Here is a 26,403-nt window from a genome sequence, read left to right as displayed (position 1 = left end):
AATGGAAATTACAAACCCACAGGTCCAAGAAGCTCAGTAAACCCAAAGTACAAAAAACATGAAGATTGCTATACCAAGACACATCATAATTAAATTGTTCAAAACCACTGAAAAGGGGAAGATCTTTAAGGATATGCTATACACAATGTGGAACAAAAATAAAAATGACAGTAAAGTTCTCATAAAATAACAATGCAAGTGAGAAAACCGTCAAACAACACCTTTATAGTATGAAAAGAAAAAAACTGTCAATCTAGTATTCCATACCCAACAAAAATCTTATAAAATGATGATAAAATAAAGATGTTTTCAAACATACAAAAGCTGAAAGGGTTCATCACCAGCAGGCCTATGCTACAAGAAATCTTAAAGGAAGCACTTCAGGCAAAAGAAGGTGATACCAGATAGAAATTGCATGAAAAGGATGAGAGGTAATGAAGGAATGAAAAGAAGTGAAAAATGGGAACTACATAAGTACAGCAGCGCCCTCCTCATCCACGGTTTCACTTTCCATGGTTTTAGTTACCCATGGTACACCATACTCCAAAAAATATGAAATGAAAAATTCCAGAAATAAATAATCCATAAGTTTTAAAATTAAAGGTTGTTCTGAATAGTGTGATGAAACCTTGATCCATCATGTTCCTCCCAGCCTGGGACATGACTCATCCTTTTGTCCAGCGTATCCACACTGTATACACAAACCACCCATTAACCACTTAGTAGCCATCTTGGTCATTTGGACTATTGAAGTATCACAGTGCTTGTGTTCAAGTAACCCTTATTTTACTTAATACTGGCCCTGAAGATCAAGTGTAGTGATGCGGGCAATTCATATATGACAAAGAAAAGCCATAAAGTACTTCCTTTAAATCAGTGATTTTCAATCTTCTTCATTTCATGGCACACATAAACTAATTACTAAAATTCTGCAGCACATCAAAATATGTATATATTTTTGGCCAATCTGACAAAAAAATAGGTCTAATTTTTATGCATTTACACTGATTGGCTATTGTCGTGTTGGCTGTTGTCATTTTATTTTATTTGACAATCTAAGGGAAAAGAGGTCAGTGCCTCTGACTAAATAGTCAGGTACTGCATGCTTTAAAAATTCTTGTGGCACACTGGTTGAAAATCACTGCTTTTAATCAAAAGGTGGAAGTTCTTGACTTAATAAGGTACTTTACCATCTCACATCATCACAAGAAGGGTGAGTACAGTAAAAGATATTTTAGGCGAGAGACTATATTAATTTAAATTTTATTACAGTATATTGTTATATTATGATTTATTAATTATTGTTAATCTCTCATTGTGCTTAATTTATAAATTAAACTTTATAAGTATGTATGTATAGGGAAACATAATATACATAGAGCTTGATACCATCTTTAATTTCAAGCATCCACTAGGGGTCTTAGAATATAGCTCCACATATAAGGGGGGACTACTATAAATACAAAAGATTTGTTTTTATTATAAATATCTCTTTAAAATATAATTTGCTGTTAATGCAAAAACAATAATGTAATGTGAGGATTATAAAATATGTAAGAAAACCAGAGTTTTAATGTGTTTTCAATAGTTACTTGAAAATTATAAATTCACACAAGAATATTTCAGATTTGTTATCCTAGGGGAAATAAAACTGTAACTATTATTCTGAAATCCCATTCCATTTGGCCTACACTTTCCCATTTGGCTTGCGCAGTCTTAGCATTATACTTTCAAAAATATAACAAGTTGAATTTATTAAATATGTTTTCATTTGGGGAAAAGTGGTAAGTGACTTCAAAAGAGTGTTCTTCTTAGTAAATAAGTTAGTTCACAAGGTTTGGCAATGGCTTTTGCTGAACTTTATAAATAAAACTAACAACTATTATTTCACTATACAGTAGGTCCTCCGGATATGGCAGACATCCATTCCTACAGTGACGTAACTCATTTTCACCGTAAGTCGGAACCCCCCTACATAAGCACCTACATGGACACTCACATGGGCACATACACAGCAGTAATGAAGTAAAACAGTAAAAAAATTTAAAAGAAAGATAATAATTCCTGACCTTTACTTGTGGTAAATAAATAATAAAGAACATAAAGCACATATGTACATACGGCGAAATGATGGTAAATGGGAGATGGCAACAATCACAAAACAATGTATGTCGAGTAATGCTAAACTCATCAGAAATTTATTTAATGTAGGTAACCTTTTTTTAAATAGTTTTATTTTTTTAATATATTTTTAGTGATTTCAGAGAGGAAGGGAGAGGGAGACAGAGACAGAAACCTCAATGATGAGAGAGAATCATCAATCGGCTGCCTCCTGCACGCCCCACACTGGGGATCGAGCCTCTAACCTGGGCATGTGCCCTTGACTGGAATAGAACCCAGGTACCTTCAGTCCTCAGACCGACACTTTATCCACTAGGCAAAACCTGCTAGGGCTAACGTACATAACTTTAAAAAATTGGGTCAAACAAATAAGAAGGAGATTTTAAAATATATTTATAGCAAAAGTCACACAAAAAAGTTCCCCTCTTTGCTGCCCCGACCTGCCTAAAATGAACATAATGCATAATATACATCATTAAGGATTTTTAGGGAATGTTTCTTGGGGAAGTAAAAGGAAGATACTGAAGTGGTACTAGCCTCTCATCACTGAGAGGCAGATGAAATCAATCATGAGACCAAAGCTTATTCATGAGTGCAAAATTCCATATATTGCTACTGAGTTTTTCTCCCATTTTGTGTAATCTATTAAAAAGCATATCTACAGATGGCGGTGTAGGTAAATGCCTGTACTTGACACCTCCCACAACCACATCAAAATTACAACTAAAATATAGAACCACCATCATCAAGCACCGCCAGAAAGCTGGCTGAATGGAAGTCCTACAACTACAGAAGTAAAGAAGAAAGCACATTGAGACTGGTAGGAGGTGCGGAGGCACAGAACGGGTTGGTCCATGTGCTGCTTTTTTAATCAGGAGGGAGACTGTATCTGCAGAGGCCACCTGGAGGAGCATGGGTCCAAACCCCACACCAGACCCCCAGCCCAAGAAGTCCCTTAGGGCAGTAAAAACTATGGGCTGTAAAAACCAGTGCAGATTGGGGCTCAGTGACACAGAGGCTGCTGGAGACCCAGCTGTTCCTCTTAAATGGCTGGCACCACAAACTGAACTTACAAGGCGCCACTTCTTCTGAGCTCCAGCACCAGGGTGAGACTTTGGTGGACACAGAAACATACGGGGAGGAACTGGATTGCCTGGCATTGGGGCAAGATCTCTGGGGCAGCTTTATGCCAGATGGAGGTGCTCACAGGATCATTGTTCCTTTGCTGGGAGCTCCCCAGTGGCAGGGCTAACTGAAAGCCATATCTGTTTGTTCCACCCTGGTGGTTCCCTAAAACCCTGCCCTCATCCAGTTTATAACCCCACCCAAGCTGTGTGCAGAAGCGTTTTCATATAAATGGCCTGTCCTTGTTCAAGCTAACATTTCTCAAACAAGCTGCAACTGGGTCAAGAAGCCCCAAACCTATCAATAAAAGGCCCAGGATCTGGCACCAGCACCAGCTGGGCCTCATCTGGGCACTTCCAAACCCAATACAAAGAGGAGGAATCTGCAGATCTCTCTGTAGCTCCTGCTGGGTAGCCCCAGGCAGTGGCTGACTTTACACCTCCCTGGAGACCCAGGAGCCAGTATACCCATTGGTCAGTGTCAGACCACATCAGATTACAATTCTACACATCCACAAGTGACACACTCAAGGGGCAGACTCAGTGAGCACCAAAGCTCCACTGAAACAAGTCCTGCTCCATAAGGGTGTCTCCTGCACAGCAACTCTCCCACTATAGTCGCAGCTGGTCCTCATGTCCAATTGGCCTGAAGGTCAATTCCTCCCAGTGACACCAACAGCAATCAAGTCTCAATTTCAATGAGACTGTGCTACAGTCCACAAAGGGGTGCATCTAAAGTGCCCAGCTCAGGTGACTGGGTAGGCTGAGCCACTGAGCCCTATAGAACACCTTTTACACAAGGCCAACTCAAGGAGACATAGCAGCTGTACCCAATGTATAGAAACAAACACAGGGAAGCAGCCAAAATACAGAAACAAAGAAACATGTCACAAATGAAAGAAATGGAAGAAAACTAACTACTGGATATAGAACCATGGTTATATGGCTACTCAAGAATCTGCTAGAAACCTCCAAAAATATGGAAAAGAACCAGTCAGAAATTAAGCATACACTGACTGAAATAAAGAATAATATACAGGGATTCAACAGAAGAATTGAGGATTCTGATAATGAAATCAATGATTGGCAATATGATGAAGCAAAAAACACCCAACCAGAAGAACAAAAAGAAAAAAGTATTCAAAAATATGAAGATAGTGTAAGGAGCCTCTGGGACAACTTCAAGCATACCAACATTTGCATTATGGAGGTGCCAGAAGAAGAGAGAGAGCAAGATATTGAAAATCTGTTTGAAGAAATAATGACAGAAAACTTCCCCTCCCTGGTGAAAGAAATAGACTTACAAGTCCAGGAAGCACAGAGAGTCCCAAACAAGAGGAACCAAAAGAGGACCACACCAAGACACATCATAATTAAAACGCCAAGGGCAAAAGACAAAGAGAGAATCTTGAAAGCAGCAAGAGAAAAACAGTTAGTTACCTACAAGGGAGTACCCATACGACTGTCAGCTGATTTCTCAACAGAAACTATGCAGGCCAGAAGGGAGTGGGAAGAAATATTCAAAGTGATGAACAGCAAGAACCTACAACCAAGATTACTCTACCCAGCAAAGCTATCATTTAGAATTGAAGGTCAGATAAAGAGCTTCACAGACAAGAAAAAGCTAAAGGAGTTTATCTCCACCCAATGAGTATTATATGAAATGTTGAAGGATGTTCTTTAAGAAGAGGAAGAAGAAAAAGATAAAAAATATGAGCAACAAAATGACAACAAATATGTACCTATCAACAATTGCATCTAAAAATCAAAATAAACAAATAAGAAATCTAATGAACCGAATAAATTGGTGAATAAAATAGAATCAGAGGCATGGAAATGGAACAGACTGAGGATTCTCAAAGGGAGGGGGGGTGACGGGGCAGGAAGAGATTAAATGAAGATCTTATATGCATATATGCATTATCTATGGATACAGACAATAGGGTAGCGAAGGTGTAGGGTGGGGCTGGAATCAGGTGGAGGGGAACAATGGGGGGGAAAAGAGGGACATCTGTAGTAATTTCAACAATAAAGATTAAAAAATAATAAATAAATAATTAAATAAATAAATAAATAGCATATCTACAATGAGTAGCCCTGTGCTGGAATGAAAATGTAAATAAAGAAATACTGAGGAGTTGCATCTTTTGGGTAGTAAGAAAAAAGTAGGTTCCAAGATGAAAACCTAGGGCAGTGGTCGGCAAACTGCGGCTCGCGAGCTACATGTGGCTCGCAAGCCGCGGTTTGCCGCTCTGTTGACGAATGAGTTTGCTGACCACTGGGATAGGGGCTTAATCACAAGGAACAACAGCCTGTAATTATTGGAATCGAGAGTCTAGGTCAGTGGTCAGCAAATTCATTCGTCAACAGAGTGGCAAACCGCGGCTCCCGAGCCGCATGTGGCTCGCTAGCCGCGGTTTGCCGACCACTGCACTAGACTAAAAGAATGAACAAAGGGCCAAAACCGGTTTGGCTCAGTGGATAGAGCATCAGCCTGCGGACTGAAAGGTCCCAGGTTCGATTCCGGTCAAGGGCATGTACCTTGGTTGCGGGCACGTCCCCAGTGGGGGGTGTGCAGGAGGCAGCTGATCAATGTTTCTCTCTCATTGATGTTTCTAACTCTCTATCCCTCTCCCTTCCTCTCTGTAAAAAATCAATAAAATATATTTTAAAAAAAAGAATGAACAAAGGGCAAGTCTCCATGCTGAAGCCTGTGCTTTCAAATCCTGCCATTTAAGACAACTACTAAATCTCCAGCAACAGAGAATGAATGGTAAATGCTTAAGTGTTTCTGCTTGTCAGCAGAGTTTAATTTATTTGAATATTTACTCTCTATAACCATTACATACTACTCGGTTTAGCATTCTTGAAAGAAATAAGACAATATGTGAATATACCCAATACTGTGACTCAATAAATGTCTGATGGATATTAATCTAAGTCTTGCCCTGGAAGTGCTACAAGTTGCATAAAAGACTTGGCCACTTATAGGAAGCAATTTTTGCCTTTCTAAATGGAAAATCAGTTGTACTGATTTCACACATTTTGACACCAGCTGTGAAACTTGTTTTGGCGGGATTACATCTTAGATAAGGATTAGGTTATACTTAAATGCATATGATTATTCTTCATTCCTTTTCCGTACCAGAAAGGGTAAAAGGACAATAAAAGCAAAGAAATGAACTGAAGAGAAGGAATATTCAAAGGCATTTTTAAGAATATAGTAAATTTGAAATCTGTTCACAATATCAGCAGACATTTGTGCATCAAATATAGGCTAGCAGAGCATAAACACCATTTTAGATGATGATGATGATGATGACAACGACCACACAGATAATGCAAGTTTAAATGCATATTTAGGAAAGGAAAATATTAAAACAGTGAGAATATGAAACACAAGGAAACCTAGGATGTTTTTAAAAAAGTGTATGTGAAACTTATCTGGTAAAGTGGTCAGCGTCAGACCTGTAGAATAACAAGGAAATTATTTTAAAAATCAGATGGTGGATGACTGAAGACATGGTATGCAATATTGTTGGTCATTTGGGAGGAGAATGAAATCAATTTGATGGAATATATTGCTCTATGGCTAACATGACATAACTCACTTTTACCATCCAATAACAATATCTACATACAATTATAACCAAAAACATGTAGTAATGTTGGGAGATGTAGGCAAATAAGTTTGAGAATAGAGGCATTATATCTGAATCTGGGCTGCCTACTGGCCACATGACACTATTTTATAATTAAAATTTAATGCAGGCTCTTGGTCTGACTACACTACATGCACTTGAAGGTCACATGTGCTAGTGACTATGGTACTGGAGAACAAAGAGATAGAATATTTCCATCACGACAGAAAACTCCACAGGACAGCAGTGATCTGTACAACTGTTAGAAGTCCCTTATATATGAAAGAGGAGGCAGGAAAGAAGACACACACAGACAGAGAGCTCATAATTTATGCATTTTTTTTCTTTCAGAACATTTATTGAGCATTTCTCATGGAAGAGTTGCTGTGCTAGGCATATGGAGTTCACAAAAAAACAAAACAGTCTCTGTCCTCCAGGAACTCACAGTGCAGTAAGGAAAGAACGACATATAAACAACTGGTCAACCAGCAAATGCTTGTTGGGCAGCAACTATCTGAAATGCACTTACTGCTGAGGAAAAAAAAATAGTAAACAAGGTCTATCGACCTTTAAAGGGCTCACAAATCTAGTTAATGACATATCACACAGAGTTGGATATGAAATGTGTTAAGTAGCAATTAATATTTGCAACTATGTACTTCAAACAGAGAGCCAGGAGTTTGATGTGGACTTTTATTTCATTTTAGGTTTATACTGAGATGATAATCTAAAAAATTAAAATAAACATAAATGTATTCTAATTATTTTCTGAATAATCATTTTAAAACTAAACATGGCTACTACATTTTCATTTGGCATTTGCTGTGGGTGTTCTCAATCATGTTCTAGGTGAAGGCCAAATAACATACAATTTGCTAAATAAATAATGATTAGAAAAGTGGTGAAGATGAATTGAGTCATTATAGAACACATAATAGCAAAGGCATCCAAAACACCTGCACTCTATGGTTGAAATCATCATGATTAGAAGACGATGCAAGCATCCCATCTCCGTGTAGTTTCTACACAATCTGTTCTTCATTCCTGCATTCTTTGGAGACTGCTAAAACATGTGATTCACAATTCAATAACTTCACAATGCTAATCACATCTTTAAGGGAGCAAAATGATGTTACAGAGTATTCAGGTGATGTCTCACTAAAACTGATATTCAGAGATAATATACTGGTAGAGTTCTGGTCACACATGGAGTTTGACTAACCTGAACCAGCAAAGACTTGAAATCTTTTAAAAAGATACTTTTAAAAGGATACTTTCTGCAATTCTATTAATATAAAAGGTACAAACAGATTAAATAAGAACAGGATCTGAAGTTACATCTTTATACTCTTAAACCCTACACGGGCCATATAATTTCAGCAGTAGAATATCATTTGCCACATAATTTTAATTTCATCAGTTCCATTGTTCCTATTTAATATTTGTTCACTGGTTTTGATTTTATAATTTGTGAAATCTACAAGTGAAACCATCTGTATTTATTTTATGTTCTGACATACTTAAGTAAAATGTGTAATAAGAATAACAGGTTCACACTGTATGGAGCAGCAGTCTTAGCTAAAAATCAGACCACTTTTCCAATGGTGTTTTATTTGAAGAAGGAGCTGATTAGGAGGCAAAACTTTCTTATCCTCCTTTCCATCCAGGCATGGGAGGCCATGGCTTTCTACCAGGGTACAGAGGAAACAGACAAAACCACAAATACATATGTAAATCATGCCATGTATAAAGTATACTACTATATTTCAAAAGTCTGAAGATGCTGTTCTGGGTAATAAAATGCAAACTCCTTTAAAGGCTACCATCAAACAGCAGCCTTTTGTTGTAATCAATGAATGCTAAACTTCAACTTGTAAGCCTGTGTGAACCACTGCCATAATCCTAAATTACTGTGGGAATTCAGAGAACAGTCAGCTCAGGATCAGGTGCAGAAATCGGAGGAAGCATCGCCATGAGGAGGAATAAAAGCTGGGCCTAGAGGACAAGGAGAGCAGAGAAGGCGCAGCCTCCTAGGACACTCTTTCTAAATAAAACCTCAGAGGAGCAAACACCTGGTTTGGGCTGAGAGAAGACCACCACTAGTTCTGGAGGCAGCAGGTTCAGCAAATGTCCTGAGAATGCGAGGCTGAAAGAAACCCGTGCTATTTAGTACTCTCAATTACAAGGGGCAGAAACTCAATTTGGGCATAATTCATTGCTTACATAACATAAGCTCAGAATCAGTGGTACAAACTCACCAAGAATGACTAGATGTAGAAACTGAAATGCTGTTTTTACTTGTTCCCTACCTGCCAAGCACACATACCTGGTAGACACACGCACACACACATCTTGACTTAACTTTTTTTATATAGTCACTTATTCTTTCAGGCTGTGTGTTCCTGTTATCTAAAATCTATGCCATTTGCTAGCTCCAAGCTTAGGGCCTACATCCTTAAAGCCATAAGGCAGGGAATGGCAAAAGTTTGGTAAAAATGTAAAGGTAATAAGATAGATAAGGTCCAGTCTATAAGATAATTTGGGTGCCATGCTGAGGAGGTTGGGCTTTTAGAGCCAAATCTTGCCTAAGCTAAACTAGAAAATCTAAAACCTGTACAAAGAAATAAGTTTATTTCACCCAGCCGGTGTGGCTCAGTGGTTGAGTGTGGACCTATGAACTAGGAGGTCACAGTTCGATTCCCTTCAGGGCATGTGCCCGGGCCCCATCCCCAATATGGGGTGTGCAGGAGGCAACCAATCAATGATTCTCTCATCATTCTTGTTTCTATCTCTCTCCCCCCTCTCCTTTCCTCTCTAAAATCAATAAGAATCTATTTTTAAAAAATGAATAAGTGTATTTCAAGAATTCCTGAGTTACAGCTTGCTCTGAATTAGGTTATCGTAGTCCAGCTTAATCTGGCATAGGGTAGTCCACAAGTCCCCTCTGGGAGAACAGTCCTGTTGGAAAAGGACAGACACCTGAGCCCAGATGTGGCCATCCCAACACTGTCAACCTGGCCACAGTGGAGTGGTCCATATGTATACACCTGACCTAACAGGTGTATAGGATACTGCTTTGGAGTTTTCAGTCGTAAATGTTTACATTTTGACTCAAATCCCCAAGGGTAATCTTAGTCTTCCTCAACTGTGCTGGGATACAGGGTACAGCTCCGTAAAATTCACAGAATACAGATGAGCCACACTGAGCTTGTATGTTCCAGTACAGCAGCAAAGGGATCTGGGCCAACAATTCCGATCAATGGAACAAGTCCATTTAAAGAAGAGATTTAAGTACATAAAACAGAAGAGAAAAAAAGAGTAGAATATCTATGAATAGAATACTGAGGCACCACAGAGTAGAAAGGAGGACCAAGTAATAGAAGAAAAAAAGGAGAAATGTCTGAATAGACTTTTCAAGTAGATCAAAAACTGAAAAGGCTATAGAAAGGACCCAATGGCCAAAGAGGCAATGAGAATTCATGTCTCCTGATTGAATGTAATCGTGAAAATCTACATGTAGGAGACATAGCGCTTTTGATTGTAGCCAAGATGACAAGTAGAAATAAAAATACAGAGCACTCCACATTCTTACTTTTACATGGAAGAGACCTACAATCTGTATTTCCTGCTGGGAAAATAAAAGAAGGCACGATACAGCACACACTCTCCCTCTTCGCTTTAACCCTCATCTTTCAGTGTCCAGTTCTCTCATGATGAATGAAGGAATCCAAGAGCAATTATAGTGCTGCCATTCTCTTCAATAGAAAAAAAAAATTCTCTTCCCCTGGAAACTTCACTTACTGCTTGCGAGTATGGGATGTGTACTCTAAGACTAAGGGCTTTGAAATCAGACCTAGATTTCATATCCTAGCTGAATGACCCTTTCCAAGTAATTTAGCTTTTCAAAGTCTCCATTCTCTTGGGGGGGGGGGGTGAGAGGGAAGGCAGAACTAGGAAATCTGAACTCAGTTGCCAAAGATAAGATGCATATTAATAAAATCATTCCTGCAAAGTGCTTGGAGCAACAGGCTATGCTCAACAGACCCCCATGTCTCTGCATAACACCCCTACAGTCATTGGGCCACAGATGTACAGTAGATCTGAGGTGGTCTCTGGCTCTGTTCCCTCTTGTAAAATAAGGGCAGGCCACGCTGTGGGCCTCCACATCACAGTGCTGGTTCCCTGTGAGGATTGGAGGCATCAGTCCCTTAAAAATCTTTCACATATGGAATACATTAGGGAACTAATTAAGTCAAATCCTAGACTAACATATGTGCTAGTGATTCATCTTTTTAAATGCTTCTACTCAATTCTTACCACCACCGTGCCTAAGTAGGGCATCACTACCACCATTTTCCTGAATCCTAGAAGAGTTTTCTTTCTAAGGAGTTGCATAACTCCAGCTAGTCTCCTCTAAATGGTATCATTCTGATCCTCATCAAAAATGTCAATATTTCATTAATCAATCACTTGCTCACATTATTTTTTCTCCTTTCCTTCAGCAGTGGACATTTGTCATTCTTTTTGGCCAGGAGCAACTGAACTCTATTATTATATACTAGAGGCCTAGTGCACAAAATTCATGCACGGGGGGGGGGGGGGTGTCCTTCAGCCCAGCCTGCACCTCTCCAATCTGGGACCCCTCGAGGGATGTCCAACTGCCCGTTTAGGCCCGATCCCAGTAGGACATCCCTCTCACAATCCAGGACTGCTGGCTCCCAACTGCTCGCCTGCCTGCCTGTTTTCCTGATTGCCCCTAACTGCTTCTGCCTGCCAGCCTGATCACCCCCTAACCACTCCCCTGCCAGCCTGATTGATGCCTAACTGCTCCCCTGCCAGCCTGACTGCCCCTAACTGCCCTCCCGTGCAGGCCTGGTCACCCCTAACTGCCCTTCTCTGCAAGCTTGATTGCCCCTAACTGCCCTCCCCTGCTGGCCTGATCACCCACAACTGCCCTCCCTTGCAGGCCTGGGCCCTCCCAACTGCCCTCCCCTGCTGGCCATCTTGTGGCGGCCATCTTGTGTCCACATGGGGGCAGCCATCTTTGCCCACATGGGGGCAGCCATCTTGTGTATTGGAGTGACAGTCAATCTGCATATTACTCTTTTATTAGATAGGATAGAGGCCTGGTGCATGGGTGGGGGCCAGCTGGTTTGCCCTGAAGGGTGTCCCAGATCAGGGTGGGGGTTCCCTTGGGGTGTGGGGCGGCCTGGGTGAGGGGCCAGTGGTGGTTTGCAGGCTGGCCACGCCCCCCAGCGACCCAAGCGGAGGCCCTGGTATCTGGGATTTATTTATCTTCTGTAATTGAAACTTTGTAGCCTTGAGCAGAGGCCAGGGCCAGCCAGGAAGCTTGGCTTCCTCCATCACCAGGGGCAACCCAAGCCTCCTGCTCTCTCCAGCTCTGTGGCTGCCGCCATTTTTGTTGGGATTTATTTATCTTCTATAATTGAAACTTTATAGCCTTGAGCAGAGGCCAGGGCTGGCCAGAGCGGGCGGGAAGCTTGGCTTCCTCCATTGCTGGGGAAACCCAAGCCTCCTGCTCGTTCAGTGGCAGCAGCCAGCTTGGTTGGGTTAATTTGCATACTCGCTCCTGATTGGCTGGTGGGCGTGGCTGGTGGGCATAGCAGAAGTATGGTCAATTTGCATGTTTCTCTTTTATAAGTGTAGATAGAGAATCCTCTGTCTAATGGTACAGAGCCTACCTTCCACTATGGAAGCTGTTGTGCCACAGCAATACTATCATATAAAATTGATTCTTTAGAGTGATCAAGAGCATTGTTTCTGATTGAGTAGCTTCTAAGCCACATTTGTTAACTAAGAGATTCTATCAGCTAGTCAATATGGCGGACAAGTCCTCAGGTGACCTCCAATGAGTCATGCCCTTGCATAGTTCCCTCCCCTTAAATTTGGGTAGAACAAGTGACTTGCTTTTAATTTTTTTATTTTTTATTTTTTTGTTGATTCTCACCCGAAGATATTTTTCCATTTATTTTTAGGGAGAGTAGAAGAGAGCGGGAAAGACAGAGAGAAAGATTGATGTGAAAGAAACACATTGATTGGTTGCCTCCTGCACAAGTCCCAACCAGGGCCCAGGCTGGGGAGGAGCCTGCAACCAAGGAATGGCCCTTGACTGAAATCGAACCGAAGGCCAAAGTTCTATCCACTTAGCTAAACCCGCTAGGGCTTCTTTCTTTCTTTCTTTCTTTCTTTCTTTCCTTCTTTCTTTCTTTCTTTCGTGTGTGTGTGTGTGTGTGTGTGTGTGTGTGTGTGTGTGTCACTTGCTTCTAACTAACAATATGGCAGAGGTGATGGATGTTACTTCCTTAATTAGATGATGTTAAATGACAAAGGTGATGTCATATTACTCCTGTATATTACAGAAGAAGGAGAAAAATGTGGACTAATCTAGTTTGAATGGTGCTGTCTGTCTTATCATACTGAAACAAGAGGTCTTCCTTGCTGGCTTTGAACAGTAAGTTGAAATGTTGTTAAGAGTGCCTATGAGGGGGTCACATGACAAAGAACAGCAGTCAGCCTCTAAAAACTGTGAGTGGTCTCTGATTGAGAGCCAGAAAGGAAATGGAGACCTCAGTCCTACAGCCACAAGGAGATGAATTCTCCTAACAGTAGGTCTATCCCCAGTTAAGTCTCTGAAAACACTGTATCCCTAACCAACATCAGGTGAAATCCCTGAGCAGAAGACCCAGTTGAGCCATGTGGAGACTTATGAGCAATGAAACAGATAATAAACTTGTGTTGTTTCAAGCTGCTCAATCTGTGATCACGTTACCAAATAATAGAAAACAATTAGAGTCAATATCCTCTAATACATTTACTTAATGCTTAAATTAACTAACATTAGTTTCAATGATGCGTGCTACCAAGTTTCTTGAGTGATAATTGAGTGTTCCAAGTCTTATCTGCTTTCAATGGCCATTTCAAATTCCACTCATCACTATTTCATTCAAACTAGACTAGTCCAGCCTTCTTCTTCTTCTATAGAAGTAGGAAGAAAGTACCATTTCTAGCAGCCTTAACTCTTCTCAACCTTACTAGAACCATGCTATACTCTGGTGCAGCAAAGAATATACAAAATGGGAGTTTTCCTCTCCTTGGGGCTCTAAACAGAATTAATCATAGTAAATAGCAAACCACATTTGAAGAGTCACTTTTTTCAGTATTTCATATTTAAAATGATTTGGATACACTCCTATGAAAATGAACAGTATAAAAAAATGTAATAGAAAGCTCCTTGTATTGTCTGCTTATTCAAAAATGCTGAAAGTATTTTCATCAAATACATGTGAGCTTGCATAAGAATATACATGTCTATGAAATTACAATGCTTCTTTCTGTATCCTGGATAATATATTCCACTTTTGAATCTAACTATACAATCTCAGAAGACTATTACCTTGGTTGTTTCAAATCATGTGGGCAATTGCCCTGAAAGATTCTGGAGGGAACTGAAGGAGAAGGAATTTGAAAGGATAAAGAAAAAGTCATAAGAGTATCTTCTCCAGAAAAGAACAAATTGTTCTCTTTTTTACTCTGATTTATCTAGATACCAGGTCTACATAGCCAAGAAATGACTAGATAATTCATGAACCATAAATTCGGCCAAAGAAGCAGAGCACATTAGAGAAGGTGTGTGTCCTGACACCCAGAACAATAGGGTCCCTAATCCTTACTGGCTTGCTCTAGAGTGGATGGTCCATTTCTGTCCTCTGTCAATAATCTCTCTTCTTAAAAATCATATTCTGAGTTCTCTCACCCATGAGCCTGATGATCCTCAAACTTGACAATTGTGCTAATAAACTTCAAATCCATTTTGGCCAATAAAAGGGCAGTATGCTATTGATAAGGAGGGGCCAGTGCAAGCAGAGAGATGTGAAAGAATGGATACCTCGCAGAGGTGTGTATGTTTGTTTTAGCACTACTTATAGCAGTCACACTCTCCTTCATCAGCAGGCAACAGTAAGGGCTTATATACCTATGACTATATTTACTAATATAAAAGCTGATCTGCAAATCTACAAAGTTAAGCAACTTTAAAAATCTAGAAATGACCCTAGCTGGTTTAGCACAGTGGATAAAGCGTCTATCTGTGGACCAAAGGGTTCCAGATTCTATTCCAGTCAAGGATACGTACCTTGGTTGCAGGCTCCTCCCCAGCTCAGGGCCCTGGAAGGGGGCTTGCAAGAGGCAACCAATCAATGTGTCTCTCTCACATCTATGTTGCTCTCTCTGTGTCTCTCCCCCTCCCTTGGACTCTCTAAAAATCAATGCAAAAATATCCTCAGGTAAAGATTAACAAAAAAAATAAATTAAAAATCTAGAAATGTAAAAATTTATGAAGATGTCATAATATAGCCACCAGAGCAGTTTGCTGTTGTGAATAGATACAGGAAATATAGATGTTATCCTCAGCTTCACACTGGTTCTCCAGTGTGTGACCTTGGATGTACTGTGCGGCCTCCTTCTGAAAATGAGAACAATATGTCTTCCTATTTCTCAAATGAAAGGTGGGAGTTCAGTAATAAGCTAGGAAATAACTGTATGTATCAGAGGATGTGTACAATCAAAAGTAAGTATGATATCCTTATTGAAAGGGAAGGGTTTCAAACAATAAAAGCCCCTGCCAACTTAAACACTAATATAACTTACATTTTAAAACAAACAAATCCATTGAAGCAAAAATTGAAAGCCACATTTGGATGTAATATCAAAAAATGTCCATAACTACCATATTTCACTAATGAGAAGGTACAGATGCTACATACAGAAGGAGTTTATGATGTCCATATGTTTCTCAAATGACTCTCCTTGTTAGCTATTTCTCCATATCTCTATTTAAGAATAACCTACACCTTCCCCACTGAACGTGTGTAAATTAGAGCGTGATATGTTGTAATATTTAAACAAATTCAAAATAGAGGTAATTCTAATAAAAAGAAATGACAGCATTATAACCATAAAAATCCTTAGATGCAGATTATTAATCCAAATCTGAATTATATGCATCATCTAAACTAGTTAATTAAACAGGTTATATGGTAGGTTGGCTTTATGATTTAAAACTCCTTAATCCTATCCCTAGCCAGTGTGGCTCAAGTGGTTGGAGCATCGTCCATACACCAAAAAGGTTGTGGGTTCAATTCCCATTCGGAGCACATACCCATGTCAGGGCACATACTTAGGCTGGGAGTTTGATCCCCAGTCAGGACACATGCTGGAGGCAACTGATCGATGTTTCTCTCTCACATCAATATTTCTCTCTCTCTCAAATCAATAAAAAACACACCCTTAAACCCAAATACAGGGTATCCCCCCAAAAATTATATACATACTTTAACAGCTGATAGCTCAATTTTGAAAATGAAATTTTAAACACTGTCTTTATAATTATTCAAAGTGTATGCTTACATTTTTGGGACACCCTATATGTTCCAAGTATATCCCAAATGTGGGGGGGTGAGGGGGGGATAATAGGGCATAATAATGCTCACAAAACACTTGATCATAAAAGTCTGTGAAAATGCATAAAATTATCTTTTTCATTTCAGAAGGCATCATTATATTTACAGAAGATGGCAATATGCCAAACATTCTAGCCAAAGAGTGTTCAGTCTTACTTTATAATAAAGGCTGGTCCAATAGACTCAATTGCAAAGGGAAAGAAACAAGAAGACTAAAGTTAAAAAACAAACAAACAAAAAAAAAAAAACCTTCCCTCCTAATCATAAACTGGTACTTCCCTTAAAACTCTTAACTTCCTTCTGCACAATCTTCTGTGCATCTAACGATGTCCATTCTGTAGTGCAGGTGATCGATTCAGGAGGAGAGCTGGGAAAGCATCGCTCCCTCCGGCTGCAGCCTGACACCAAAGGCCAGACTCAAGATGTCCACACTACATGCACCTGTTTGTGACCGAGACATATGAAAACATTCGCTTTCCCCCCACACAGAAAACAACAGACTCCAAGAAACTGCTTCTCTTCCTAAGGTCTGTCTCATTCAAACAAAATGGATGAACACAAATTACAAGAAAGTTTTACAACTAAATTATTTGTCCTTTTGGAAATACAATATCCTTATTAAGCATTTAAAATGCAAATGCTTTCCAGAAGGCACATCAGTGACTTGGTGTTTGGGTAATTAAATTGGTCCAAACTGGAACCGAGGTTTATAAGGAAAAGGAGAACTAATTATCTGTGGTAAAAAGCAAATATATTAAACAACAAATTTTCCGTCACAGTAATTTCCTTAATAAACATTCAAAGTACCAAAGAGTAGTTCAAAAGATATCCTTTCCAAACATGATATTTTAATTGTCCTCCTTTACTAACTGCAACTTATTCTGTGCTGTTATTAATTACAGGACTAAAAAGATTTCTAAAGCATCAGAAAATAACATCCAGACCTTTTCAAATGTCAAATGATTTTCTTTCCAAGTAATTTCAATTACTTTAATATTGCTTCTCTGTATACATACTCCCTTTTTCTACATTTCAATAACTCTTACACGATTTGAAAACATTGATTGTACTCCAAATACCTGTAATTCCTAAATCTTACCCTTTATGAGAAATCTCAGCACGCCCAGAGTATTTTGTATAAGCATTGTTATATCCTTTGGGGAGAAAAAAAATTAACTCTTCACTTTCTTTTCTAGTTGAAGTTAAACTTTTCAAGTCTTTCTTATGCCACTCCCACATTCTGTATACACACACACACACACACACACACACACACACACACACACACACACACACACCATACACGTATAATGGGATATATGCAGATGTCTCACAGATTTCAAATGTTATAGTTACCTAACCAAAAGTTCATTTTAGGAGATTGCACCTGCCTCCCTGGCAGGGAAAACAAACGCGACCATCTTCCAGAAATGAGAGTGTAGCCGACTCACTAGAGAATTCGCAATAATTCCATAGCCCCAAGCACCCCGCCTCAGGCCACCTCTTCGGAACCGCTGAGCCTGGGACCTGGAGAGCAGCAGGGTCCCAGCCGGTCACACCGCGGACGCACAGGCCCCTGACACCAGCACCTCTGGCTGCGGACAGGGGGCGAAGGCTTCCAAGCCCAAGGCACGCAGCCCGCCAGGCGCTCAGGGAACGCCCCCGCCCTCTCCTCCCTCGCGTCCCCACTGCGGTCTCGGGTGGCGTTTAACTCGCCAGTTTAGGTTAATAAGCTTACGTTTCGGCGCTTTCCTTCCCCTAGCCGAGGCACTGCTGTACCTCCCATCCCCCGGGCTCCGCAACTTTTCTTAAAACCCAGCATTCTGATGGGTTTTAGACTTGGAACTGAAGTCACCCACGAAACATCAGGGGTCCCCCCACTAAGTGTTGCTCCTCTCCAGCAACACGTTGACAGTACAACTTTCCATCCATAACTCGCTCCAGCATAAACTGGGCGCTGGGGGCCAGGTGGGGTTTGGGGGGGGGGCGGTCACGTAACCGACCCCTCGCCTAGACTTGCCTAGCAAATATCAGGGTCTACACCCAAAGAGCACCTGGCACTGAACTTCTGATAAAGGTTTCCCCTGGACCCCCCAATCTCTAGGTTGCGAGATACAAGGCAGGCGGCGTCGGTGTCCGGACCGGGATGCTGTTAACCTGGGGAACCCGGGCTGGGAATTCAGCGGCGCATCCAGAGGACGCTTGGCCCCCACTTCTCAGGGCTTCCCCCGAGCGCGAGCCCGGGACCGGGCTGTGGTGCCACTCACCTCCGCCCGCTCCTGCCGAGGCTGTCGCGCCCTCCTTCGCCCCGCGCGGCGACCCCCTAACTTCTCCCCCTTCTCCAAACAGCCATCTTTCCCGAAGAGAATGGCAAGGCAGAAGCCGAGGGGGGACTGAAAGTTGACTCGGGGACGGTCCCTGCTCCGCCGGCAGGGACTTGGCGGCCACGACAGGCGCCGGAGGAGGAGTCGGGGGCGAGCGCGGCGGGAGCGGGGGCCGGGTCCGTGCGCGCTGCGCCGAGTGCGGGACGCGCCGCTGCCGCGGACGCCGCGCCGGGGTTGGAGCTCGGAGGGCGGCAGCGCGCGGCTGCGAACTGTGAGCTGCGAGCTGAGCCGGTGGCGGCGCGCGGAGGATTTGCTAAAAATAGCAACTCTTGGGGAGGGGGGTGCGGGGCGGAGGTGGGAGGGAGACGGAGAGGCCGGGCGGAGAGCCCCGGCGCGGCGGAGACTGGGCGGGGCCGGGTGGGAAGCGAGGCTGGACCCGGGGCGGGAGCGCGGGCCCAGGCGCTGGAGACCCCAGGCCCGGTAGGCGTGGGCCGGAGTTGGGAACACCTGGGCGCTTGGCCGAAGCCCGGAAGGTGGCGCCGGGGCTGGAGGGTTGGAGAGGAGGAGAGCTCGGGGCGGCACCCGCGATTCCTCCGAGGGGAAGGACAGGGCACCGAAGACTTGGGATTTCTGAAGCGAAACACGCCCACACGAGGCGCCAGGTGATGGCCCGGCGGCGGGCGCGCGCTCCTCCTGCCGGACTCGTAGGCAGCCCGCGGCCGTGACCGAGGACGTGCGGGAGGAGACCGGCCGCCGCGGCGCCCGCCTGGCTCGGGGAGGCCGGCCGCTCAGGTGCGCGCCGCGCAGCGCCCGGGGCGGGGGACACAGCTCCGCGCCTTGTTTTTTGAGAGAAGGGAGCTTTGTGGGTCGGTGCCTGGAGGGTAGGTACCCACCTATGCTGGGAGCTTAAAGAATCATTCAAGGGAATTTTAAAAGAAAATGCTGCGTTTGGGATTTCATAAAGGACCAAATGGGAAACGCGAGGAAACATGGTGACTGCTGCTGGAAACATGGGTTAGGTTTGTCGCGTTTGAAAGCTGAAAGGAGAGCACCATCGCTATGAAACCAACCCCTCTGGAAGGGGAGGCCCAGAGTACATCTGAGAATCGACGAGTTGCCCCCCTTCAGGGGTTACTATTTTTATTTTGTGACTTACACACGCGCGCTATAACTTCCTCTATACCAACATCACTAATACCTATAGAATCATTTATAAAGCATGGAACACTGAAAGTGTAACCCTAAACACACCTGTCTAATGCTAACATTTGGTCCCCCTAAGAGTCTACTATTTATGGTGTGTGTAATCTGGCCCTCAAAAGAATTAAAGCTAGTGTCTCTATGCTTACATTTATGTTTCCGTCTACTTCAGCTACAACATAGCAGGTTCGTAAAGTACATGGATGGAAAGCACCGGAGAGACCTAACCCAGTGCCCTGGTTTCCAGAGGAAGGAACCCGGATCCGGAGAAGTAAGGGAGGTCTCCCAGTTGGTGGCAGGGTTCAGATTAAAACAAGGATAGCCTGGAGAATAGCATAGGTCACCACGGCGGTACAGTGTCTGTAATTTAATTTAAAATACTTCATCAGTCACTGTAGAATGAAGACATGTGATGGTTAGATTTAACCCTCCCTTTGCTCTAATCAGGAATTCACACTCCTGGGTGGTCAGCCAGCTTTAAATAGAAAAGATGGGGCTCCTGAGGCTGTTGGCAGCTGGGGTGTTAAACTGGTTTGACGTTCTGACTGCACTAGGGATTGTGTTCCTTAGCCCAGTGGTCGGCAAACGGCGGCTCGCGAGAGCCACATGCGGCTCTTTGGCCCCTTGAGTGTGGCTCTTCCACAAAATACCATGGCCTGGGCGAGTCTATTTTGAAGAAGTGGCGTTAGAAGAAGTTTAAGTTTAAAAAATTTGTCTCTCAAAAGAAATTTCAATCGTTGTACTGTTGATATTTGGCTCTGTTGACTAATGAGTTTGCCGATCACTGCCTTAGCCTGATAAATCTCAGTAATGGGTTCTCAGTGGTCAAATCTGGTGTTGACTAAACTATTTTGAAGATACTCCTCATTCGCCTATAAACACGGAATAAGCAGATATAAACATCTAGTGACCTTTACCCTATACTTTCCAAAAATGGAGTCTTTTCTGAAATGGTCAAGTGGCCAGTCCTGTGTGTGTGTGTGTGTGTGTGTGTGTGTGTGTGTGTGTGTGTGTGTGTGTGATTCTGTTTGCCTACTACTGATTGAAAGAAAGACAATTTCCCCTCTGGTTTCTCAAAAAAACTTTCATGTGAAGTATAGTTTAAGTACAAAAAAAGGACAAATTGCTGAGATCTCACTCAATCTTTGTGTAAGAAAGGTGGGTATGACAGAATTTGAACTGAAACTTGCCATCACCGTTTAGGAAGGTGTTATGGGGAGTAGTTTATCTTCACTTACCTCTGCTTATGTCTACCACATCCAGGTCCTTCATACAAAAGGGTGCTGTCTTCCTCAGCATTCTCCGAAATGTTTGCTGACTTTCAGCAAGGTACTTGCTGGGTACTACTGGAGATTCCAATATTTTAAGTAGAAAAGATTATACTTTATTTTAAAATCCTGATGCAATTCCCACAGTCCTCTGTTCAAACCTATATGCTAGGTTTATGACACCATATTGTAATTTTTTTTCTGATTTTATTCTCTCCACTGAGCCCCCTTTTTAAAGAACAGTTTTAGATTTGCAGAGAAATCTAGAAGATACTAGAGGGAGCAATGACCAGGTATATTGTAGGAAGCCCCTCTATGGGAATTTGACGTTTTTCTCATGATGAGACTGGGATTATGGGTTTGGGGAGGAAGGTCAAAGAAGTAAAGTGTCATTTTCAGCACATCATCTCAAGGGTACATAACTAGCGACATGATTGATCACTGTCGGTGCTGACCTGGCTGAAATAGTGTTTGCAACTACAGGCTTACTTCCCCCACCCAACCCCCACCCCTTATCCATGCTGCAGTCCTTGAAAGGGAGTCACTATGCACAGCCCCACCCTTAAGGAGTGGGAGTTAGTCCTGCCTACATTATTTATTTGGAATTTTTGTATACTCATTCATACTTTTTCCTTCTAGGGATCATCATAGTGCCTTCCTCCTAGTAGGTCCTTGTGGAATGCATGACTAGATTTAAACAAATATTTTCCATCTAAGAAAACTGATAATATTCTATACTTTAAGAGAAAATATGCCTCATTCCAAATCTCCATTTATTTTCAATATTAGGCATGGAGGAGAAGATAAATGAGGTGCTTGGGGTGGTATGGTGGTAGGTGTTTTATAGTTTTCCTTATAAGGAGAAGTGCTGCGTACATTTTATTCTTGTTATTAGTTTTAGGTGATGCCATTTTAAAAGTAAAGATATAACATTTAGAAGTAGTAGGTAGAGAAATTTAGCTAGAGTGATATACTACCAGAAGTGTATTTTACCAGGAAGCTAATGAAGCTTAGGCTGTAGGGACTCTTGTTTGCACAGGTGCTTTCTAAGACCCAGTATTCAAGATTTAGTACTATTTTACTTAAAAGGTCCCCAAATAAGATTAAGCTTCAGACCTCACCAAACCTGGCTCTTTCCTTGGTTACTACCAAGTATAAAAGGATGAAAGCCTAGAGCTATAAGAATTCTAACATTAACAGGAGACATTCCCACAATCTATATATCTGACTTCCCAGAACGGGTACTGTGCAAGGTGAGAATGATGTTTGCATTCCCCGGTTAGATTTAAAACTAGTTAGCAATCTTTATTTTCTATCGAAAATTTTATTTTAAGCCTACTCAGTGAAATTGGTGTTATTGTGTATTACTTAGTTTTAGAATTTCCATGTGATTCTTTATTGTAATTTTCATTTCTCTGCTGAACTTTCCCATTTTTTTCAGTCATTGAGATGATGTTTTCCTTTAAGTCCTTAAACATTTATAATAGCTGATTAAAAGTCCTTATAAGATGCTAAGGTGTACCAGAATTATCTTAGAGTATACGTTAAGATGCCAATTTTCCAGTGCCTGAAAATAGTTGCCCTATACATTTTGTTCAGTTATATAGTTATTTACAGAAAGAAGGCAAGTCTTGGTAACACTTAGTCTGTCATGTCTGGAATTCTTCATTGATTTTGTTTTCCCATTAATTTAGTATCAAAATCTCAAAAGTAAAGGGGTTTATAATTTGCATTCATAATTTATCTTGTAATTTTAATAGCCACTTAGATTACTGCAAAAATAATTATCTGGAGAGAGAGTAAGGTAGAGAGATATAATTATGTTAGTCTAGTATTTTACATTATTGTAAGTAAAAACTTATTTAACTAGGATGTTTGCAATTTATCAACTAAATGATTAGTAGCCTAGTTCTGGTTTAATCTTGTCTTAAGGGAAATAACATGGTAAGAGGACCTACACTCTTATTCTATCTTGCACATTATTAGTCCTCTCCATAAACGTTCCAGTTTTCACTGAGGTCACTGTTTCCTAGAAATCATTTCATTTTGAAAATAATTTTTCTCATGGCCGCTGATAATGCTTCCTCAGAAGGTTTAAGTGACTATTTTTTTTCTCAATTAATTTGGTCTGTTTCTAGGTCTGCAGCAATGGATATTGTATTGTTCATCATCTGTTCAGGAATTCCCCATTGAAGGGAGAGGTCTGTGCAGTAATAGAGGTTATAATGTGACCCATTAAGGATTTCTTTCCCTTGCTAAATTCTGAATGGAAACAGGATGAATATTCTGCTTCTATTTTTAATAATTCCCTTTCTTATGCAAAAATGTGTGGTTCACAGTAAGGTTTAATCACAACCCATTGCTCATTTATGAAATACTCTGAACTGCAATTAGTCGCATACAAATGTGAAGTGCTGTTGTGCGCATGTTAGCAGGCTGTCAGACCAAGTTTTTGAATTATGAAACAATCAAAAGCTTTTGCTTTTGATACTTTCAGTGTCTTTTAAAAGAATAATTTTCATATCCATTTTTATAGATATTTCACATTAAGGTAGTCTACATACCTCAATCTATAACTAATCCACTTACATTGAAATAAAATTATTTCAAAATGTAGATATATATTTATATGTGCATGCCTGTATTTAGACATAATATTGGCAGGTAAACTAAGGTGCTTATTGGAAAATAATTCCTAACATAAATAAGATTTTTGCCAATTAAGTTAGAGAAGAACATGAACAAATTCATATTTTCAGGTTTTTTATTATTCTTGGGCTATTCATTAAGTTATATTTCAGCTCTAATATAATGTAACCTTATAATGTGAAGTATAAATTTAATGTTGCCTTTTAAACATAGGGTATTCAACCAGCTGCAAGGTATTGTTTGCTTTATGAATAAATATATACAAATTTTAGGATGCCTTTGTAAAGGAACTTATTTTCAGTCACATAAGAGATAAGGTTTATTTTTCAGCTGTGGAAAATCTAAATGAGCAGTGGCTTGAGCTAACTAAAAGTTGTATTTATTTATTTTTTTAACACAATAAGAAGTAGGAAGCTACTAGGATTGATTTGATAGCTCAAGAAGAGAAGGACAGGGTTTTGTGACTTTTTCAAGGCCTTTTCCTTATTGTCACATAATGACTGTTGCAGCTCCTGCCATCAAATCTACTTTCTAGAGGACAAGAAAAGGCAAAGGTGAGAGGGAATATAAAAAGAATAACACCTGTATCAAGAAAAACAGACTTTCCCAGAAGTCCCAAACAGAGATCTACTTAGTTCTTACTGGCCACAGCTGTCTCAAATCATCAACTCTGTTTGCAAGGGAGGAGATAGCAAATTTTATGTCATATTTATTTATGTTTTATTTATTTTTTCAGCCTCTATACCAGAGAATGACAAGGGAAAGAGAATTTAAATAGGTAAGTGAACCAAATTATAATATCTGCCATAGCTTCTGAAGTTAATTTTTTAAAAAATTGATATTGACTGTACTAGAAAAATTTTGTTACTCAGCATTTTTAAAAAGAATGTGCTTTGGTAGAGAATTTTATAGTTTCAGAAGTTCATTACTCTTATTTTAGTGATCATATCAAACCTACTCAATTTTACAAAAGAAGAAACTGAGATCCAGAAATTTTAAGTAACTCATGCAAGACCACAATCAGGTGTTTTTTCTGCAAATCGATTTGAGAGATAGAGATGGAGATGGAGATGGAGAGAGAGCGGGAGAGGGAGGGAGAGAGAGCGAGCTATTATTCCATTTATTTATGCATTCATTGGTTGCTTCTTGTATGTGCCCTAACCGGAGATGGAACCCACAACCTTGGCTAATTGGGAGTGATGCTCCCACCAACTGAGCTACCTGGCCAGGGCCAATCAGCTCTGAATTACTTCAACATTTAGAACCCTCTCCAATCTAACACATATGTCAGCATCCTCCTTCCAGAGTAACCCCTGCCCACTCTGCCATTTCTGTTTATTAAGAAAAAGAAAAGTATGCCTACTGTCCTCGTCTAACTTATTCTCTTCTTCTGAGTCAAAATTCCAAATACATGGTAAAAATCATTTGGTATTACTTGGATTTGTATTTCAGACAGTTTGACATTATAACTCTGCTTTTCTGCTGTCCCATTCTAAATCTTTCACTAACTTTGAAGTTGTTGTTTCTGAAAATTAAGAACATTAGAATGCACTTTTCTTCTCTAAAGTTAATTGTAAGTGCTTATAAAGTACATTCTTTTCTATAGCTCCTTGTGGCTGCCTAAGAAGACGGGGGATACAGCCATAAAATAGACATAGTGAAAAAATTGAATTTACAAAATATATTAATTTAGAGAATGATTATTAACAAAACATTATTTGTATTGTAATAGTTTTGCTTATTGAAATCTATAATCAGAGGAGAAACCAAGATGGTGGCATTAGGTATACACCTGTACTTGCTGCCTCTCATAACCACACCAAAACTACAACTAAAAGACAAAACGACTATCACCCAGAACCATGGGAAAGCTGGCTGAGTGGAAGTTCTACAACTAGAAGGAAAGAAAGAAGCTCATTGAGACTGTGTAGGACATGCAGAGCCCCGGAAAAACAGAGGTACGGAGGCACGCGAATAGGGCTAGCGACTGAGTGCGCTGTTTTTTTTTTCATTTGGAAGGGAGCTATAAGCCACCGACTGCTCTGAACTCCAGTTTCCAGCGAGACTCTGGGGACCCAGACTCCTACGGGGAGAAACTGGACTGTCTGGCATCAGATCGGAAAGTGAGGGTTGCTTTCTCGCAGAGGTGCGCTCAGGAATCATTGTTTACTGTGCTGGGGCGCGGAAACGCAGAAGCACAGAGACTGCTGACTGGCAGCCATTGCTGTTTGCCATGCCCTAGTGATTCCCTGAGACCCCACCCCACCCAATTTACAAACCCACCCAAGCTGTGCGCAGCAGCTTTTGCATATGAATGGCCTGCCCTTTCATAGCTTAACCTAACAAATTGCAGCTGGGTCAGACAGCTCCAAAACTTCCAAACCCCAAACAAAGAGGAGAAATCTGCAGATCTCGCTATAGCTCCTGCTGGGTGGCCTCAGACAGTAGCTGACTTGTACCTCCTTGGAGATCCAGGAGCCAGTGTACCTAGTGGTCAGTGTGAGACGACACCAGATTTCAACTCCTCACATCCATAAGTGACACACTCAAGAGGCAGACTCAGTGAGCACCAAAACCCCAATGAAGCAAGTCCTGCC

At 41.1% G+C, this 26,403-nt stretch overlaps 1 protein-coding gene and 1 long non-coding RNA gene across 5 annotated transcripts in view; one reads left to right on the top strand and one right to left on the bottom strand.

Moving 5' to 3' along the window:
• HDAC9 (histone deacetylase 9) overlaps positions 1 to 18,764 on the bottom strand; it is a gene marked incomplete at its 3' end in the record, with an annotated part of 846,383 nt that extends 827,619 nt beyond the window's left edge. For all 4 annotated transcript variants that reach the window (XM_080665383.1, XM_080665387.1, XM_080665385.1 and 1 more), the window contains exon 1: positions 18,633 to 18,764. The remainder of the gene's footprint in view (positions 1 to 18,632) is intronic.
• Positions 18,765 to 20,017: 1,253 nt separating this feature from the next.
• The window catches only part of LOC308246214, a 45,912-nt gene continuing 39,526 nt past the window's right edge, over positions 20,018 to 26,403 (top strand). The window contains exons 1-3 of the long non-coding RNA XR_013960374.1: positions 20,018 to 20,160; positions 21,153 to 21,218; positions 24,543 to 24,584. This is a non-coding gene — a long non-coding RNA (uncharacterized lncRNA). The remainder of the gene's footprint in view (positions 20,161 to 21,152; positions 21,219 to 24,542; positions 24,585 to 26,403) is intronic.

The sequence above is a fragment of the Plecotus auritus genome (genome assembly GCF_963455305.1).
Source record: "Plecotus auritus genome assembly, chromosome: 4".
In the NCBI taxonomy this organism is placed as follows: domain Eukaryota; kingdom Metazoa; phylum Chordata; class Mammalia; order Chiroptera; family Vespertilionidae; genus Plecotus; species Plecotus auritus.
Note: the sequence above shows the minus strand (reverse complement) of the source record. Positions and strands in the feature narration are given on the sequence as shown.